Below are 22,493 nucleotides of genomic sequence, written 5' to 3'. Positions count from 1 at the left end.
ACTCTGAGATGGGGTAAACAACTGACTTCATGCTGGCATGCCATACATTTGTTCCTAAGTAGGGTTAACGGTATGGGGATTTTTTTTTTTTTTTCACATGGGCAAAGGAAAATAATTTTCCTAGTCTTTCTGATCTTAATATCAGACAACTAGACAGTCTCCCACTGTCTGTAATCAGAATGTCAGTCCAGACTTCTCCTTTTTTGGTCTATTACATAGGCAGTTTATACTTCCTAGACATCAGTGGGAAAGTCTTTTTACTTTTCCTATCAAAAAGAGATTTATCAAGATGTGGGCAGCCAAGCTTGGGTTTAACCAAAACCATGTTGGTGGCTATCTAAACTTAGGTTTACTTGGAAGTATACTCTGAGATTAGGATTGGGGTACAGCTATGTTGGTTGTGATCACAGGAAGTACCTAGAGGGGAATGAAGAGTTGAGACAGTAGGGAAGGAAGCCTAATATGTGTTAATGACAAGTTACACCATGGACAACCATGGATCAGTACCACAGGGCACCTCCAGAGGGCATTATAGAACACAGCTAAGTGGTGAGAAGGAGTAGTTACCCACCAACTTCAACCCCTCCTTCACTGGCTGAGGCTGGTTTCTGGAGGTATTAACTCTCCAGCACTTCTAACTAGCCCTGTTAGTGGGAGCAGAAAGCCCTCAGACAAGGAGCTGGCTGCTGCTTGCAGTAGGTCATCATTTCTGGGCCACCAACACCATCTGCTACAGTAAACTTCGAGAAAAATAGTTCACATCCTAATTTAAACAATTTTATTTCATAAATAGGTTAGGGCTTCTAACTTGACCTCATAAAGATAATTAAGTCTATATTCTTAAGCAAAGGACAAACAGTAAATTTGTTCATTGATTAGCATTCTGTTTTTCATCCAATATGAAGGGAAATAATAATTTTAATTAAGATTCTAAATCTTTTTTGCTATTACCTGAAAATATTGAGTGGCTGGGTCCTGACCAAGAAGTTAAAGACCCATGCAGTTCATCCAATTAAGACATTTTAAGCCTATATTATCTCATTGGCAGGAAATGAGGTTCCTACAAACATTCTCTTTTCAAGCTGAGGAGCAATTAGATCTGACAAAGACATGTGAATTAAAATATTCAGTTCATTTGCATTGGGACTAAAAGTCATCATGGTTATCCTGCTCACAAAATTTGGCCAATGGAGATGAACATGGTTGGTCTCTTCTCTAGATTTTTCTCTATCCCTGTCCTTCTCTGTGCCCTTTACCTTTCCAAGGCGAGGCCTAAGAGTGGAGGCATTGCTTTATATGAGAATTTTCTCTGACAATGACAGTACTTCTTTCTTTAAACAACAACAACAACAACAAAAACAAACAAACAAACAAACAAAAAACTGTGGTTATTTTTTTCTTATTAAGGCCGGAACCATATACATGGTTACTGCATTGTCATCTGAGGCTTGTCTTATTTCCAGCAGGTCTCAAATCCTACTTTTCTTTCTAAGATATAAGGGTGGAAATGTTATTTATGTGTAATTACAAAATCACCTTGCTCCATCTGATTTATTGAAGAAATTTCAATCAAGGTTTAGTGCTCATTCCAAGCAGACAACTATACTGATAGTATTTAATGATTTATTGAATGCTGCTAACTCCAGCTCTTTCTCTCTTTTGGTTTTTAGTTGTGGATCTGGGGAGTGTTTCAGATGCACTCAACGATATGGAGATATTTTGTAGATCCCCCAAACACTGCCCACAGTCCCTTTCCTCTTCCTTGCAATTGATTTGACTGGGTGTGTTTTCCGCTAGTGTGCATAGGTAGGAAAGGTCTGGGGTACCACCCAAGATTCTCTAATTTCTCCTGATATTCAAATCTACTGCCAAGATGTTGGGTTGCTAGTTTAACTGAAGGTGACAAGGACACTCAGAAGGACTGAGTTAATGATGAACTTATTGTTTAACAGCACAAAGTTGAGTTCACATTGAGTGTATAAAATCCCATTTGGTTTATGGGATATGTTTTCCAGATATGCCAAAATTATGTTTTTAAGTAAATCTTCTTTATAATCAAAGTATAGTTTACAAAGAGCAAAATGCATGGATAGTAAGCCTATAGGTCAAGAGTGTAGCTATCCATGTAACATACACTCCAATCAAGATATAGAACATTTCTGTCACCCTCAGAAACTCCCTCCCTCCTGTTTCTAGTCAGCTCTCCCCACCTTTGGTCAATCACTCTTATGTTTTCTATTACTATAGAAATTTTACTTGTTATTAAATTTCATATAAACGGAATCATATAGGGTGTATTTTTTTAATCTAGTTTCTTTTACCCAGTATTATGTTTGTTTTTTGAGATTCATCTATGTAGTTATACATATCAAATTTCTCTCTTTTTATTGCTGAATAAAATTCTATTGTATGAATACACAAAAATTTCTTCCTCAGCTCTCCCATTGATGGATATTTGAATTGTTTCCAGTTTTTGGCTAATATGAATAAAGTTGCTATAAATACTCTTATATAAGACTTTTTGTGGGCATATGCTTTTATTTCTCTTGAATAAAACCTAACAGTGAAATTGCTAGATCAGAGGAAGGGTTTATGGGTAAATTCACATTATTTTTATGGTTTAGATATGTTTGTGTAAGGTTACATGATGAAAAGTAATAGATTTACATAGACCGCTCCTAAAATTTAGAGTGAATTTTTACTTATATATAGTATCCCAACCATTTCTACCTATATATAACCAAGGTGTACTTTACTTTATTGGCATGTGAGGGTGTGACCTCAATGCCATTTTGAGAAGTATGTTCAGCCTGGGATGTCCTCCAAATTCAGTTACCCTCTTGAGCCAGAGAGGAGCCCATGATATTAATATTGCTTATTGTACCATCCTGATTGCATGTTTAGGTCTTTCCCTAGGAAGAGGGCACTCGGGACCAGGTCCTGAATAAGCTATAAAAAAAGATGATGATTGTTACAATCACCCTCAAATCATGAGTGTGAAGCAGTGCAGGTTAGAGACCTTCTAAATGAAAAAAAAAAAAAAGAAAAAAAGAAAAGAAAAAGAAAAAGAAAAAATAAAAAAGAAAAAAGAAAGAAAATACAAAGTCAAAAAAGCTTTTGGAGGAGCAACTGAGAATGGGTTTAGGATTACATCATAGACGATGATGATAGGGTATAAAGAACTGTATAAATTGCTGACTTATTTAATTTGGTTTGTTGTCCTATGTTTTCTCTGCAGTGATTTATAAGAATTAAGTAAGTGTCTCAGTGGGGTAGAGGTGGGGGGTCTTCTGGAGAAACCATATTGTATTCTGGAGACTGGAAAGACACCCTGTGGGTCAGAGGAAAATGCAGCAGAAAGGGAACCAGACATGGAAATCAGCCTTAGGAATTGTGTGACCTTAGGAATTCATGGCTAAAAGGCTGATGGTGGGATGCTCTCTTCAGCTCCTGGAGGCTCTGGCTAGAAACTGTATTGTGACACTCTCATCTATTACTGTGAGTTGACCTACTTCTAGCATTGTGCTGGTCCAACTAGTCTGTGCAGCTATATCTCTCATTGTTATATCATTTTGCGACCTTGACAAGTCCACATGACATTGAGTTTTGGCAGATTCCCTTGGGCGGTTTTGCTTGGTGAATGCAATGCTAGAGTTTTCTGCTGTTATCCAGGAGGCAAAGGTGATGTAACTCCTTAATTAAATGATTAGATTTCATTCTGGGCTCCTTTTTAGCTTATGAATTTCCTGCATAAAGATCATCTAATTTGATGATGTGGAAATTTTGTTGGTTGGCCTGAGCTCTTCTTGGCAATTCAGTATGATTAAAATGTCTGGAGAGCATCTTCAAGTAAAGCCACCTTTGGTGTCCCATTGTCATCTGATCCTTGAATGGATGTTTGTTTCACCTGGCCCTCTCACTTGAACTTTATATCACTTATAAAATACTGCCAGGTAAGAATGCAGCTTCACAGGGAAGATTTGGAGAGATTAATTTGAGGTTTTAGTTATTTGGAAGTTTGAGGCTGTAACTCTCCACTTTTGAGAGTGCCAGATTGTGGTTATGGAATGCAGGTTACCCAAAGAACAGATCCCCATGTTCTGAAAAAGCATTAGATATCAGGTCTCCCTCCCCTCCATTGGTGGGAATTGCAATTTTTCAAATTCTATGTTGGATTCTAAGTTTTTTTCAACATTTTTTTTTTTTTTAAAAACAGGAACTGGACTGAATATTATTTGCTTGATCTTTTGTCACCATATGTCCCTAGTCGCCCAGTGAGAATGGAAGCAGCAGGCAATTTAATTTGTTCACAGTATAATCTTGGGTCCCTTTTAGTAAGAGCTTTTAACAGCTCTGCTCCCTAATTGTGTAATTTACTACCAATTTCTAGTCACAGTGCCCTGCCTGTCTCTGCTTAAATAAACTAAAGCTTTTTGCAATCCCCGAGATATACGAAACTCTTAGGTTGGTGTGGGAGGGGGTCTGAAAGAGGCAGGGAAAAATCTTTATTGTTTGGTGCCCAGGTTTTCCCCTGGAAAGAAGGGTGCACAAATTCTCACTCATGTTATTCTTACTTCTGTTTCAGGAATCTATATAAGAAAAATAAAAATAATGGTGATGAAGTCAAGGAAAACATTTGAAGAGAGGCATAGAGAAGTATAAGAAGATAAAACAGAGGGAAAAGCAAAGATCCTGAAAGTGCCAAAGAGAGAATGAATCAACCTATTTTCTTCTGTCCTTTTCTCTCACTTATGTCTAACTGCATTGAATTTAATGGCTTTCTTAATTCAGTGACATTCACACATATCACACAATCGTATCTTTTGTCGAAATATTTATTTATTTGCCTTGAGTTGGACTATATGAAACATAAACCATAGACTTGGTAGCTGACACATGTTATGTTCCCTTACATTGCTGGAAGCCTTTGCCCAGGGAATCAAGACCCTAGGGAGGGAGTAGGACCACTTCTAACACCATGCGCACCGTCACAGCTGCTGCAACCATATTCCAGATTTTGGCAGTGGCAAGCACAAGTTACTCTTACAACCGTCTCCACCTTAAGTCTCTGTGATGTGTTCTGAGATTGAGCCCTAATTTTTCCTTTGTTACTTATTCCTTTAATTTATTAACTGTAAGCTGGAGAGAGCACATTTATAAGAATTCTGGTAAAAGCAAAGTAGTAGAAAGAGTGAGCAGATTTATGAATATGGTTTTATTATAAGCTTCCCAGGGGATTTGGAGATTCTTTCCCATTGCTATACAATGAGGCTATATAAAAATTCACTAGCAATAGATGTCACAGCATAGGGTGCAAGGGATTTTGTGAATCCTTAGGCTTCTGATGACTTGTGTTAGGAACATAAAATAACATACACATATACACACACGTAATCTTGACATCAGTAAGTTAATAGCTGCCATCTTTTCACAGTGAGAAGAGGTATTGTTCAGGCAGCCAAGGAGATACATGGGTTTTGAGGCTCTCTACCCAGCTTCTCCTGGAATCTGATTATTTATGAGACTTTGAGAATTAAGGGCAGTGCTTCTTCTCACAGTCGGGCTTGGAGCCCTCTTGCCCCTGTTATGATGTGTGAAGAAAATCTAATACCAAGCTCTCCACTTTGCACAAAGAGCCACAATGCATCTATGCCAAAGGAGTTTCCTCATTTATAATTAAATTCAGGAAGCAGACTGTTCTAAGAGAAAGATATGATCTTTATGCTGAGATTTAATCCTACACCTCTGTTAGATGCCAGTGTCCTTTTAAAGGTAAGATGGCAAGGTAGGGAAGGGTCTGAGAAATGGTTATATTTGGAGGATGGGATGATCACAGGAGTAGGAAGGTGGTAGGGCCATCAAGGTTTGCGTCAGAAGAAGCAGAGAACTGAGGCAAAGTCAGGTAGGATTGGAGAGGTTGGGAGAAGGAATGGATCACAGGGACTGGGCTGGAGGTGGAACTTGAGTTTCATAACTACTCAGCAACCGCTAAGAGAATGGATGATGTTACCATTTTGCTTTCTAATACCACCTCCAACTTAGCCCAGAGACCAGCATTTGGTCGATGCTCAATAAATATTAATTAATTGAATGAACCAGTAAATGAATGAAGTAGAAACTAGAGGAACAGAACAATATAGCAGGACATGTTCTAGGGAGCCAGGGAATAAGAGAGCAATGCTATTGGTAGAGCAGGGGCATTTATCACTTTGTACAAATGAGTTCTAATCTAATGTGCTTAGATTCTGGTTATATATCCAAAAAAATTGAAATCAGGATCTCAAAGTGATATCTGCATCCCCCTGTTCGTTGTATCATTATTCACAGTAGCCACAATGTGGAAATAACCCAAATGTCCATTGATAGATGAATAGATAAAGAAAATGTGGTATAGTCATACAATGGAATATTACTCAGCCTTAAAAAGAAAGAAATCCTGCCATATGTGACAACATGGCGGAACCTAGAGGACATTATGCTTAGTGAAATAAGCCAATCACAGAAAACAAATACGACACAATTTCGCCTATATGAGGAATCTAAAATAGTCAAACTCAGAGAAACAGAAAATAGAATGGTGATTTCCAGGAGCTGGGCCAGGGAATGGAGAGAAGTTGATGTTCAGTGGGTATAAAGTTTCAGTTATGCAAAATGAGTAAGTTCTAGAGAACTTCTGTACAACAGTGTGCCTATAATGAACAATACTGTGTTGTGCACTTAAAAATTTAAGAGGATAGATCTCATATTAAGTGTTCTTACCACAATTAAAAAAAAATAACTTCAAGGCTGGCTTGATATTGAATGGCCATCTTCAGGCCCATGGCCTTTACATTCCTGCTGATTAGACACAGGGCTATTATTTGAGCCTGGTACGAAGGAATTTGTAGAGCAGGTGCAAAAGTACTCAGCTGAACGTATCTGAAAGGTATAGAAGCCAGTTTTCCTTGCTTCAGTTGGCTCTGGTAAAATTTGCATTTCAAGGCCATGTTTAAGAGTGTAAGCCAAAAAAGAGATTTGCTGTTGATATTTGTGCCTCTAAATCTTAAGTGGTGTGTGTGTGTTACAATATATGTATGTGTGTGTGTTGTTTAAGAGAGAATTGAGGTAGAGTGAATACACAGAAGGAAGGATTAGAGAAATATTCACACCTGGAGATACACAGAGATATGGAGAGATAGTGAGATAGAGAGATACAGAAATATACAGACACAAAAGAGACATGAGAAACAAAGGTATAGAAAGAGTCAGAGATAGGCCTGTTGGAATTCCCTCCTCTGACTCCCCCATTAATCGTGATGATTAGCATGACTGAGGATGGTGTGGTTCTTATTTTAATAACCAAAAGTCTAGAAGTCTACTCTACTAGTTAGAAGGTTTAGAGAAGTTGAGATTTAAATTAAAAAAAAAAAGGAAAAACTCACCCTCACTCTGCTTATTAAAGAGTCCTGTCATTATAAAACGACGAAATTGTTTAAGTTCAGAAACACAGAAGGTGCATCAAGATGAATCCCAGGCTTCCAGGGTGTGAGCTAGGTCCAGGTTACAAGACTTACTGGCAAGCCATTGTGCTGGATATTTTGGTTAGGAACTCTTCACTGAGATTCTATGTCCCCATGTAGCCCCATATATCAATATCCATGTCGATACCTGACACTGTGATGACTGAAAAGTATTTATAGATCCAAACATTAATAAGCATATTCCCTTTTCATTGCTCTTACTCATAACCAGGTGAGCTCCAGGCCAGTTTTTTTTTTCCTGGCATCTCTGCCCTACCTCTCATGTAAACAGAAATCATTATAAATTATACCGCAGGCTAGTCAATAAGAAGTGCTCCAAGCCCAGGCTTTAATTCATTTTGGGTGATAGTTCATCTCACACAGCCCCACCACGGGAATAACTTAGTTTAATTGGCTATTATTTGTGAACTGGAGCATGGTCTCCTTTAGAAATGACACAGCCACTTTATTATAACTGTATTTCTCTGACTCATGGTTATCTAACTGAAGGGAGTAGATCAATTTTTCATAAATCATAAAAGTATGTAGAAAAATAAAGTGGATTTCTTTCCATAGCCCTTTCTAGTTCTCCGCATCATACCAAAAATAAAAGACTATCTCATTTAGTGACCATCCAGCTATACTTGGAGTTCCCCCAAAAGAAGATAGCCTTAGGGGTAAAAACCAGACAGACTCACAACCTGAGTCTCGTAAAGGGAACAAGATGGGTCATTCTGCAAGCTTCTTTGGTCCTTTGTTAACTGACTTGACACAGTCAATACTCTTGTATCCCTAATGATAGCAATTATTTTGTCCCATAGAGCAGGGGTCCCCAAGCCCCAGGTCACAGACTGGTACCGGTCAGTGGCCTGTTAGGAACCGGGCTGCACAGCAGGAGGTAAATAGCAGATGAGTGAGGGAAGTTTCATCTGTATTTGCAGCTGCTCCCTAGCACTAGCATCACCGTTTCAGCTCCATCTCAAACCATCAGGCATTAGATTCTCATAGAAGCATCTGTCCTTGGTGCCAATAAGTTTGGAGACCACTGTCATAGGGTCTTTGTTCTTTATTAGAGACAGTTATTCTTAGAGACTGGGATGATCACATATATAATGGCATTAGGGGTCCTAAACCATTCAAATGCCAGGGAGATAGCAAAGGAATGTCCAAGACTGTGGGCAGATGGGCAAAAGCAGGCAGGGAGTCTCTACGCTCCCTTGCAGCTGCCTCTGCAGCCATATTGCTATGTGGACAGGAGACCCTGCCGTGAACCTCAGTATCATTTTCTTTCTTTCCTTTTAACTAAGGCCCTTTTTTGAAGGGTTGGGAGGAAACTGAAGGAAGGTATACCTCTTCTGTTGTCAAGAATTGCCATCTTAATACAGACAAGATCTCAGTGGACAGGTTAAATCAAATAGGAGCAGTAGAATGATGTTAATTTCACCCACAATCACTCTGGGTTCCCCCATGGTGAGTGAGGCTGGCCTCTGATGGCCCTATGCTGCCCTTTTTCTGGGGTGTCTGTATAAATAGTTCTGTGGCACTGGTTTAGGCACCCATACCTTTTCTTGTGAAAGATAAACACTTTTGATTCTACTAAGGCATTTTAGTTATATGCTTCTAGACTAATGAAGACCATAGAAGGATTTTTTCAATTGGAGAATATTGTTTTCAAGAAAAAAGAGGAATACAGGAGATGTAGGTACCTATGTGGGTATGGGTATGTGTACAAATGGTTTTTATCTCATCCAGAATCTAAATTATGAATATTTAAAAGATAAAATTTTAAATAATGCCCCCAAACTGTGAAGTATGTAGTCCTACACAAGGTTTGGAAGAGTGCTCGTTCATGCATGATGTATATTTGGAGGTGCTGGATCACTTTTTGGAGGCAGTCAGGCTCTTCTTTCCTTTCCTGCAGTTTTTCCGAGCAATTGAACACCCCCACACTCTCCCTGGTAAACACCAGATTCTCACTACATCAGCTCCCCATACATTAGGAAATAAATGGGATCCACTATGTAAGTCAAGGTTGGTGCCAAGTTTGTTGCACCCTGAGGTACCTTTTTACTTTTTTGCATAATGCATACTCATATATATGTGTACTTACATGTACAGCATTACATATATATGTATTTTGGGGGTTTTAGATAAATATAAGACAGTATAGATGTCATCTATAGATGTATCCTTATGTAAAACTGGTATACTTGATTTAAAATACTCCAGTATGCAAAATTTTCTTAAGAATTATTGACTTGGAAATATTTTTACATGATCCATTCCAGCACTATATTACAAATATATTTATTTTCCCTATGTTTTTCCTAGTAAATGGTATGGTTTAGTAATGGATAATTAATTTATTGAAGCATATAGGGGTAAAAGACTTCTTAATTCTAGTTTTATAAAATGTTGTCTCGGCTGTTTGCTGGAGTCTACCAGTTTTAGAACTGCTAGTTTAGTATTCTGGAATATTTTTTTTTTTTTTTTTTTGCTGAGCTTCCCTCTTAACATATCTTTGGCTACATCTGTAAATAAAATGAATTTGAGTGAATTTTGCTGTCTATCTTCCAGTGTTTCAATTTAGTTTTCAAATGCTGCTCTGTGAATACACTTTTAAAAATGGAAAGCCAATAGATAGATGCAATAGAAAGACACAATTACCCAGTTAAGAATGCCAGGAGATATTTCTGAGTAGTTACGAAGATGAAGATGTCTGGAAAGTTTATTGCCTTTAATTTGCACAGCATTTCCTCCCCCCGCCCCGCCCTAATCTGTAGGTGTTAGCTCTTTAAGGGAGCCTGATATTTAGCTTTCAGATGAATATACTTTTTTTTCTCATTCTTCTTAATAACCAGGATAACTTTTCATAGATAATTTAGCAAATGTCAAACTTTTCTAATAACGTAGATTTATACAGCCAAGTTTGTTATTCTCATTACTGAGAGGCTTAAGCCTTGGGTGGCTTTCAAACCAAGGTACCTCCCTCATCACTCACCTTCAAATGCCCATAGCCTCCCAGGAAGATCTGAGCCTCCCTCACTCTCCTCCTTAACATGTTGGCTCCTATCTCTTTCTCACCTCCTCTGAATTCTCTCTAGCTCCATCAGTCAGGATGCAAGTGGGTACAAATATTAGTTGTTTCTTTTTCTACCTTATTCCTGCTTATCACATAAACAAAAGTCACTTCTCTTGATAACCAAACATTTTCCTGTCTTTTAATGATGAGAGCAAAGAGAGCAATTATGGCTTGTGACCAAGCAACAAAAACCTATTTATTGAATGCCCATTGCTTGCATGGTCTTTGCTACCTACAACTCTTATTTGTTTACCCACTATCGATTTCCATTTTTTTCTGGTAATCCTTTTTTCTTGGTGCATGTCACTTGGTTCATGTCAATGTCCTCCCAAGGTGAAATTGACTCTTCTTCTACTTCCTGGTCATGGGATCCTGCCTGGCCAATTGGAGCTTAGCACCCTCCTGGCCTCAGTGATTGGTTAAAGATAGGCATGTGACCTGACAAGATCCAACCAGATCTGAGAATGACTATGAATAAAGACTTCTTTTCCCAATGGAGTAGCTGAAAAATAAATTGCAGGCCTGGAATGGTGAGTGTCCACCTATGAGGATAGCCTGCTTAAGAATAAAGCCACCTCAAGAAAAGTCAGTATCATGAAATGGAGAAAGAGGTACATTTTGAATCCCGGGATCACCATACCTAATAGCATAATCCACACTTGGCTTTTCCTTCATTTTTCTTTAAGTTAATTTGAGTTTTCTGTTATTTGCAACTGAATTAAACTTATTCCTCTCCTCTAAGAGCTAGTAAGAGGAGACAATAATACCAGGTCATGTTTTATCTATGGGGCAATAGAGACGAAAGTGGTACGGGAGATATTCCTAGAGTGAGGGATATCTGTGATGGCTTCACATTATGGAGGACTTGGATGAAGAAGATTTGGAGAGCCAGAGAAAGTCTTCATGTGAGTATTTATTTCTCTTTCTACTGTACCTCCCTGACACATCTTGGTGTCTGTTAGGTGTCTTCTCTCTCCATTGATCCTTTAATGCTCTTTTTCCTCAGGAGTCTGTGCTTGGATAACTTTGCATCATGCTCTCTAGCTCTTGGTTCAGTCAACAGCCATAGTTTTTGGTTACTGTCTCTGCATGCAAATAATCCCCAAATCCATTTCTCCTACCAAGACATCAGTTTTGAATTCTAGACCATATTTCCAAATGGTAACAATTTTTACCTTGAAGTCTCAGAGGTCCATCACGCTTAACAGACTAAACTTAGCAGACTAAACACAGAGACTTCCCAACTCTTACCTCTTTCCTCCCTTCCAGGTTTTAGTCCTAATTGTGACTAATGACACTATGACACTATATTGTTCATGCCAAGGAATAAATCCAAGGGGTCATCACAGACTCCTCCCTCTTTAAACTTAAAATCATCAGATTTGGTTTAGCCTACTCCTTTAATATCTTGGAAATCCATACCCTCCTCTTAATTCCTCTACCCTCAGTTAAATATCTCTGCAGATTTTCCAAGAGTTTCCTAGCTAGTTTACTTACATTTCCTTTCTACCATCAGAAACATTTAATTTTCAAATCTACTTTTATGACCCCCATATCTCAGGTTATGACCCCCTATTTGCCTCAGGTTACATCCATATTCCTTAGCAAGGTGTATAAAACTCTTTATGACCTGGGCCCTGACTTCCCTTTCTTACATCATCTTTTATAAATCATGAGTATATTCCCTGCCATATCAACCTACTTGTAGTTTCCCAAACACAATGTGTTCTGTGCACAACCACTGAATTGGCAAGTGGTATTTGTTGGCTTAGATGAGCAGAGATACCATGTACTAGTACCGTTTAGGTAAATTTAGGGTACAAAAATAAATCAAGTGCAATCAGCACTCAAGGAAAAGAGACTAGCCACCTTCTCTAAGATGGGTAGAGGTGCAATATCTGGACTACAAAATCCTTACCAAGTGGGTACACAGTGGAGGATAATATATGAATAAAGGAGCCTCATTAAGTAGACCCTCAGGAAGCCTAACTACCCCTTTGTCAGGTTCATTGTGACTTACAGAAGATTAGGGAGATTCTTCCTCTAAATTTAGAAAAAATATGTCAGGAATTACCTTATCTGGGTGCCTTAGGTATATCTTGGGGTCAAGCAGTGTAAATTCTGGAACATTCAGGCATGAACACAAACCTCATATATCACTCTTATTCTTTTAAGGTTAGTGCTGCCTGGGTCAAAATCTTTCCTAAACTTGAGTTGGTTATTCAGTCACATCTGGGGTCATGCTCACCAGATCCTTAGACTGGCTATAAGACCAATACAAGATATATGGCTCCAAACTTTAATTCTTTGCATGTTTCCTATGTCCAATCTACTCTTTCCTTCCTTCTCTACCTGGTGAACTACTCACCTCTCAAAACTCAGTATGGATGTCATAACCTTTGTAAAAATGTCTCTGCCTTTTTATTGTCATTAAGAGAACTTGCTTTTGTACTCTCATTGCACAGGTGTATACCCCTTCTTCTAGAGCTCCCTGTATTGCTCTGATTCTTTTCTCCCGACTCTGTTCTAGTTATCTTGGCATCCAAGGATGTGGATAATGTCTGGCAAGTAGCAGGTTCTCACAAATGATTTTTGAATAAATGATTGATTGAGATGAGGGATGAAATAAGCAAAGATAACAAACCTGGAGAGTCAAATACACAGCTTGCTTGTGAGATCTTGTTGAAGATGTGGTGGAAAATTCAGCACAGAGATAAATTGAAGAGGTCAGCTTTGTTTTAGTAGTGAAACATTACTCTAAATTTTCAACAATATTGTGAATTTGATTGAATAAAATGTGAACTATCTAAAAAAAATGCGTTAATAGGTTCTTATTAAAAATTATGGAGAAATATATTAATTGATAAAAATATTTAATTTAAATATCAGTTTAAGTATTGATGTAGGACAGTGTCTCACAGGATTGACTCTGGGAATAAATTAGATTTATCAGTCAGTATAGGTTGGCTGCTATAACAAACAAACCTTCAAGCCAGTGTCCCAACCCAATGCAAGTTTAATTGTCATTTATGTAATATGCAATGAGAGTATTCTCTTTGAGGTTGAATTGCTCTGCTCTAAGCAGTGAATCAAGCATCAAGTTGCTTCTCTCTCGTAGTTTCAGGGTTACCTTGTTACCACCCAGCTGGGAGCAGACATGGTGAGAAGAACATGACAATTGACATCCTTTGATGGGGATATGACTGACTAGGATTGTGGACTAGAATTCAGTTTTATGGCCCTATCTAGGTTCACGGGGGTTAAGAAATGTAGCCTTCCTGTATGGCTAAGAGAATAATGAAATGTTTTCATGACCACAGCACACTGTCCCTTCTGTACCAGGGAATAGAAAAAGAGAGCGTATGCATTTAGAACAAATTGTGGCTCAATGGATATAATATTCACAGCTCTATTTTATCTGTCATAAGAAGTCTACTTTAAAAAGACGTGTAAAAAATTACAAAAGGCATGTGGTATATTTTTTAACTTGGTAAATGGTTATTTTGTACTCATTTAAGTAGACAGGATAATTTAACAGCAGTGATTCCGTCAGCATCATCATCATCATTATCATCACATCTTCACTGAGAGCCTAATATGATGTATAGGTCACTGCACCAGGTAATGAGTTTCAAGGAGTCATAAAGGCCTTGAGGATCTTATAATCAAGTTGGGAAGTCAGAACAACTACATTTGTAAGGTAAATCTTAATGCAAGACTGCATGTGCTTAGTGCTAAATGAGTGGCAGAGATATTATGGAGAAATGGGCCTCCTGGAAATAGATGTAATAGACTCTAAGAAATATGGATATTGCCTGTATCACAGAATCATAGACTATAAAAACCATGAAGGCCTTTAGAAATGTAGGCCACCTCCTTTACTTTATGAGTACAGCAACTTGTCTCTAAAGATGCCTCCCCAACCCCCAATCTTATCTAATCCCACTCTTATGTAAAACCCTCCGCCTGAATCTAGGCTGGCTTTGCTTCTTGCTTTTTACCTAAAGAGTGCAGCAAAAGTGGCATTGTACTAGTTGCAGGCAAAAGGCTTAAAAAGACCTAGCAGCCTTGGTCTCTCAGACTGCATAATCTAGGAGAAGCCAGCCACCATGTAAGAGGTCCAACTACTCTGAAGTGACCATGCTGAGAGGAAGCCATATATAGAGAGATGCCCAGGCAGCTGTTAGCCATTTCAGTTCAGATGCCAGTCATGTGAGTGAAGCAAAAAAATCTTGGACTCGGTTGAGTCATTCAAATGACTCCAGCCCTAGCTACCACCTGACTTCAACCATGTGACAGACCTAAAGTGAAAGCTTCCCAGGTGAGTCCAGCCAACTCACAGAACCATTCTTGCTTTGAGCCACTAGCCTTTAGAGTGGTGGGTCACAAAGCACCGGATAACCAAAACAATAGAGAAATCACAGAGTCTGAGATCACAGTGTCTAAATGAGCGCCCCAAGTTCCAGAAAGAGAGACACATTCCTTGATTGATTTGTAATCCAGTGTATTTGAGACCAGGGCTTCTCAAACGTTAGTGGGCATCTGAATCTTCTGGGGAGGTTGCTAAGACTCAGATTCCTGGGCTCCACCCTCAGATACTCTGATTCAGTAAGTCTGATAATTTGCATTTCTAACAAGCTCTCAGGAGATGTTAATGCTGCCAATCTGTTGACTACTCTTCGAGTAGCCCCTGCCTTGATGAGGCTGGAGCTAATTTCCCAGCCCAGGTTAAGCAAATAACATCAGCTGGTTCACCATTGTGCTTTGTCACAATTGTCTCTTTGCTACATTTCCAGGTAAGTAATTGAAAAATGCAAAGTGACAAGCCTTGTTCGGGAAGTGCCCAGTTGCAGCTGAGCCCAATTTCAGCTTTTCCAGTTGTAGGCTGAAGAAGCCCATATGGTCCGAGAGCAGGCCCACTTATCTGAGTTCTGGGTATGGCAGAACCTTGTTACCAGAAGCAATTAGGGGCATCATCCAGATTTTCAGATCCATTTCCCATGGAGACATGGTAGGAATCTCCCACAGTGAATTTAATTAGCAGAAACCGTGGCTCAGCCAGTGACCTGCCATGCTGATAACAGTCATGGCTGCCCAGCAATAGCGGCTCCCTTTTCTTAAAAAATGACAAGTTCCCTAAAAGGTGGTGATGGATCCCAGGCAGACACAGGTGGGACTCTGTGCAGCCTGATTTCATGTAACCAAGCAACTCACACATCTTGCTTCTATTCAATTTACAGAACTCACCTAGGCAGAGATGCTGGTGAGAAAGGATAATAGCTTGCAAAGGACAGTGTTAGGCATTTCCTTAGTGTACCTGGGCCTAGGTTGGCCACTGGTGTATCTTTGCAGATGTTTTGGATGTGATACAATAATCATATTTACTTCTGGAATTGTTATTGGAGATAATATAATGAGTATTTATACCCTCCATCAGTGATGGTGCACTCTGAATTTGTTTTAGATATCTCTGCATTAAAAGCCATAGGATTGCAGTCTTTCATTGTATGCTAGAGTTTAAGCATGACCTTGTTAAGCAATAATGAAAGTCACAGGCAAACATTTGTCAAGCATCAGTGGGTGAAGAGGCCCTTCTTATGCTGAATATTCATGCTATTACAATACCTATTAGATATGATGCGAGAAATTGATTGAATATGCTCTTTGTAACATAACCCTATATGAGGATTAATGAATATAGTAAGTACCAGATGGTATAATTTGGCATTGATTAAAGTTATTGGTAAACTGAGAATTTTTAATGTCCCCAGTTTTCATGGTTTGGACTAATTGATTGATGATCAAAATTTAGCCAGAGCTTTTGCATTAATGTGGCCCTGTGGCATAGGGTGGGTGGTCATGGCTGTGTGCAACTGACTGCTAAGGGGAGAATTTAGTTATGGAAGGGGATCTATTGGGTCATTTAGTGAGTATCCCTTATTTTTAATTGTGATACAAATTTACACCAACATAAGCAGCAATATTTAAAGTTCACCCATTTTTCTTCATCATTTCCAAAATGGAACAGTTTTATTAAATTTACTGTAAAAATTCCATTATTTTCTATATGTAAAATTGTCTTAGAGATGTTATGTTAAAATTTAATATTCATAATGGTGTGATCTTTAACTAGACTGTAAAGATCAATATCCGACTCAATCAAATAAATATTTTTAAGTTTCACAAAACAATTCGTGGTTAATCTCACATCTCTTAAAAATCACACCTATTTATTTTTATTTACATTTAGTTGAACACTACTGAAATGACATTTTTGTCTTACATTTATTGGGCATGTGCCTCTCTGATCTGTTCATGAACATTACCTCTTTTTTTGTTGGTATTTTTGCCATTCTTTCTCATTCATTAGAAAGGTTTTTATACAAAAGGTGTTGAATATGAGTCCTTGAATGATGCCAGCAGCACGTGTACTAGGGGCACTCAGGAGTGTATATAAGCTTGTATCACTAGGTAAGTTAGTTATATAATGGGGGGTTGGGAATCAAAGGGGTTTCTATGAGTCCCACTTGTGTTTGTTTGCATGAGGCATAAATGAAGAATATTTGTAAAAGTGGGACTAATAGGCAGTTCTCTAAAGAAATTGAAGTTTTTGGTAATGTATTACTTTAATTTACATTCACTTTACAGTCTGTGCACATGAGAATTATTTGGAGGAAGTTTAATTTTACTAGCTGCTGAAAACAGTAAAGTTGCTAGCGACAGAGCAGAAAGACCTGGGCTGTTTGTTAATGCACTTGAGCCATACTATAACTACGCAAGGCAGGGCTGGAGTCAATAAACATGCAGTTCCCTGGCTTTGAGGGTTATTTATTTTACTGAGCCAATATGTTTTTTTCTAGTTAACATTTTCTGTAGTGTGCTGTTTTCACCTATGTCTGAAAGGCTTGTAAATACAGCTTGAAGGAGCTATGGAATGGAAAGGTATTGCCAACTTCATCTTGGTGGATTAAATTCACTGTGTCCACTTCTTTTCCCGTGAAACCCAAACATGCTGAGCTTGCATGTCTTTTGAAATATAGCAGAAGTTAACTAAAACCTGGACTTTTTTAGGTGGGAAGGCCCTCATCTTCAGTAGTCCCCAAAGAACTCTTAAAACAGCCAGAAAATCTAATTTCATTTTATCATGACCTTTCGCTAACTTTGTCACATTTATTATGTTTGGAGTGACATAAATGTTTGTCCACTTTAATGAGCAAAACAAACAAACAAATAAAAAAACTATATTTGGTTGAAAATTTAGTTTGTTACTACTGGGAAATTTGATTTATCTGTTTTAAGCAACCATCTGGAGTAAGTTTATTTGTATTACGTGTCATGCATATATTTGCTCTGCAAGATCAAAATCTTTAAATTGCATCCTTTTGAAATTTTACATCTTATATAGTGACAATTGCCAAAACCACAATGAAGTGATTACATGGCTTTCAAAAATGGAACATTGTGCAACAAAAAGACTGCAGCGTATAATGAACAAGTTTATTTACTCAAATATAAATGTGTGGGGAATAATGAAATGCATATACTATGAGCTGAGATGAATCTTCTGTCATTAGAAATACAATTACAGTATATTGAAATTTCCAAGGTCTAACAAAAATAAATAGATATATTATTATCCAGCCAAAAACAAGTCCAATTCATTTGTGAAAGTTTTCCTTATTTATGCCATAATTATATTGAAGAACATACAGTTAATAAAGACTGCAAAATATTGATTTTGTGTGTGTGTATGTGTGTGTGTATGCACAGATGTATATTTTCCAGTCAAAGGGCAGTATTTATCTGGGTATTCTCTGTGTACAATTCGAAGTCTTCTTAGGTAGTTTTCTATGTTCTGCTATTGTCCCTTTACCGCAAACCCTTCCTATCTTCCCAAGAACACCATTGCCTCCCATTATGCCTTAAAATCACCCTAGCAAAATCATTTCACAGGAAAAGATCTGAGGAACGCAATCATAAAAAAAGATGAGCTAATGGAACACCAACTCTACATGCATATAGCATGGAAGATCCCTCCTAACACTGGAGTCATACCAGCTTCTGTTGAAATACCAAAACTGTCACTTCTTACTTGATCTTGGGTAAGTTCCTTAACCACTCTCTCTGAGTTTCTTTTATAAAAATCTCATAGGGTTTTGGTGAAGATTAAGTGATGTATTTTATACATTGTTCTTGATAGAGTGTGCCGCTCATGATGGGTTAATAATGTTACTGTCTTCTGCTATTATGTTAGTTCCTTTCTTTTGCTAATTGCAATGTGGTCTCTTTAGCCAAGGTAATTAGCTTTTCCTGTCCCCTCCCACCTTGTGTCAGGTAGGAGATTTTAGGTACAAGTAAACATAATACCAACCAAAGAGTAGCTTAAACAATGAGAATGTTTATTATATTACCTAATAACAAGCCTAGAAATAGGTGGTTCCAGGGTTCTAGGTGTTAGATATGAGCAACAGGGTAACAAAGGAATAGAGGCCCAGCCTAGAGACCACCCAAAGAACACCCTATTGGTAGTTAGAGAATCCCTCCTGCATCCCCAGAGACAAAAGACAGGAGGGTCTACAGCTTGTTTAATCTGGCTACAGATGCCTGGCAGAAGATACTGTACTTCAGGAACCAATCACCTAGGAATGCCTTTGGAACCACCCATCGCGGCCCACATGTAGACAGACCTTCTCATTTCTGCATTGTTACAGCTCTCTTTGCTGAAAATCTGCTCCTCCTTTGGAGCAGACTGTCTTATCTCTTCACCTCCCAAATTCCACAGGGCTGCAGCATTCCTTACCATGGCCTGTCTCTTTCTAAAATGTACTTTCAATAAATTTTACTTTTTCTAAATCTTGCCGATCTGTAATTCTTTGCTGTGTGCAAGGAAGAACAACACAACACACGACACCACTGACTCCTCCTCCCCTACGCTGCTGGGGTGACGCTGGATTTCCCATCACCCCAGTGGTAGCACAGGGACATGGTATAATCAAGGGTCCCTCTTTCTGCTCTCCACCATTCCTCAGCTCATTATCTTTGTAGTTGCAAGATTGCTGCTACCATTCCAGGCATCGCCTGTAGCCATGACAACATCCAGCTGAAGAATGGTGTTTCTTCTTTGCATCTCTTTTTATTGAGGTGAAAAGTTTTTCCTAACCCTTACCCCTCCCTCAGGAGACTTCCCTTCAGATCTCATTGGCCAAAATTGTGACCTATTCCCATGTCTTGGTTTCGGGAAAGAGCTGGGAAAGTAACTAGGATCTTTTTAGCTTCTTTTTTTAGGAATAGGACAAGGAAAATTGGGAACGCTTCCAGGAGCATCTGCTCCACCCCTAAATCATGTAAAGTACTTATTCTGATGGGATAGTATGAAGATGAAATGAGAGGTATATGGCATATATATAGTTATCAATAATAAATCATTTTAAGAAAACCCAAAGGAATGTCTCTCAGAGAATGAAGTTGTGTGTGTTCATCATGTGACTTGTGGGACAGAAATTTGAACAACAGAGACTGCCTTCCCAATGTCCTTCCATTGCACCAGAGTGTGGGAGTCACCTAGCCCAAGGGCTTTGCAGGAGAGTTTTGTGAGGAGAGCCTGAGACTTCATCTTACCTTAACTATGAGCAGGAAACAGCTATCTGGAGGTCCAGATTGGTGGGCAAGCAAGAGATAAGGAGCAACAGAGAAGATGATGGGTGGTAATGCTTTCGTTCCACCCACAGGCCCAACAGTGAGGTTTTGAGGTTTGGGGAAAGTACCAGCCATTTCTAAAAGGGTTGGCCCCAGTTATTTATATTTTGTTCATTTATCCTACAAATATTCATTGAGAACCTATCACGGGCAGGCACTGGGCTAGGTGCTGGGAGTTTAATAGGGATAAGACAAAGCCTGTCCTCAGGGAGTTCATGGTCAAGTGGCAGAGGCAGCTCTGCACAGACAACTTTACTCAGTTAAGTTTATTGGATTATTTTAGTAACATGTTCTGTGGTGTTCTAGTGCGCCTTGGGAATATCGCTCTGTGTGGAATAGGGGTTGTCAGGAAGTGTTCATGTTGATGGGTATAGGGGTTTTAATGTTAGTGAAGGAAGAAGAGGGCAGAAAACCATTCTAAGTCATGAAATAATAATTTCTGCCATTGACATTGTATTTCATGCTTTATTTATCATCACCATTTTTACAACAGCCAGGTGGGGAGGGTGGTTTTGCAAGGTCCTTTCCTCCATTTTACAAATGATTTATCTGAGGCACAGGGAGGTTAAGTGTCCTGTCCAAAGTCACATAGTAAGTAGAGTTGGCATGGGATCCCATGCAGGTTTGTGGTGGAATGTGTATTCTTTTTGTTAACCATGCTGCCTTCCCATCACCCCCAGGGAGATACTCAACTCTGAGAATCAGAGTTCAAGAAGATAACATGGGAGATCCAGTGCCAAGTTGCACAGAGAAGTGCTATGTCTTACTGCTCAGAGTTCCTTCCACTGCAATTTTCCTGCAGAGTGGTACTGTACCCCATAGTCCATACATCCATCTCTGGTTAGGGTACCCCCAGAGCTATACCTGAGAAGAAGGGTTGGAGAGACAATGTAGATCTTGAACGTTTCATATGAAGAGTCTAAAGAAGCCTCCTTTACTCTGACATTTTGTGTATCTTTGCTTATAGTGTGAAACAGCTGGGAATTCTGGGGACTGTGTTAGAACCTTGATCTATCTCACTGATATTCCTCTGCGTACTTCTGTTTTTTCCATTTTGTATCACTTAGTATTTAGCAAGTAAGACAATTTTTAATTCAGACCTTTAAATCCTGGCTGCACTACTTGCTTATTTTGGAATACTGTCTAAGTTAAACTCTTAAAGGTGGTTTCCTTTATAGGTTAAAAGGATCAACTGATAGCACATTCTCAATGTTATTCACAGAATCAAATGAGCTAATATTTGTAATGTGTCTGACACATCCGTCCACTTCTCCTTCTTTATACCTATGAGCCACCCAGATTTTCAGCTAGGGAGATCTGACATTTCTGGGTCTGTTGGTTTAGCCAGGGCACTAGGTCTCAACTCAAGTACCTATTAGGATCATCTGGGGGAATTAAAAAACTACTGCTATCCAGGACTCGCCCCAGATCAGTTAAATAAGAATCTTTGGGGGGCACACTAGTGATTTTGTAACACATTCTCAGGTGACTCCAAGGTGCAGTCTGGACCTAGAACCACCAAGCTAGACTGCTTCTCAAACTTTAACAAGCACACAAATATCTTGGGTTCCCAGGTAAAATTCAGATCTGGGATGAAGTCTGATATTGCATTTCTAACAAGCTCCCAGGTGATGCTGATGCTGCCGATCCTTGGGCCACACGTCTCACATAGCAAGAGGAGCTAGGGATTAAGATTACCTGTGAATAGGAATATTGTTTATGATAAGGAAGAAGCAGCTGGATAATGTTCCCAAGCCCCGGTGGGCTACCTCTTTTTTTGGAATAAAAATGTAGGCAAATGGACTGCATTAAAATGTCCCACATATTTTGCTTCCTCTATTTCTTCACATCACTAAGCCAAAGCAGTGAGGGCTGAGGACACAAAGAGAAAACTTAGAATTGAAATGTGGAAGATCCCCAATAACTGTTCAGTGAATAGAGGTTCCTGCTGGTGGACTGAAATGGGCCTGCTGAGATGCCGCTGGAGACTCAGGCACCAGAAGATGCTAAGGCTTATATTCAGAAGATACCTTCAACCTTTAGTGGAGCTCAATACAAAGGGACTGCTTAGGTGTATGAAGACAGTGCATCTCAAACTGGACATGTGTAGGTTGGGGGTGTGAATGGGGCAGTTGTTCCAACAGATTCCTATTCCAGAATTTTCTGAGCAGCAGGTTTGAGTGAGGAGATCTTAAGAATTTGCATTCTAACCAGCT

Source organism: Pteropus medius, unplaced genomic scaffold (genome assembly GCF_902729225.1).
Source record: "Pteropus medius unplaced genomic scaffold, Ma_sr-lr_union100, whole genome shotgun sequence".
Taxonomy (NCBI): Eukaryota; Metazoa; Chordata; class Mammalia; order Chiroptera; family Pteropodidae; genus Pteropus; species Pteropus medius.
Note: the sequence above shows the minus strand (reverse complement) of the source record.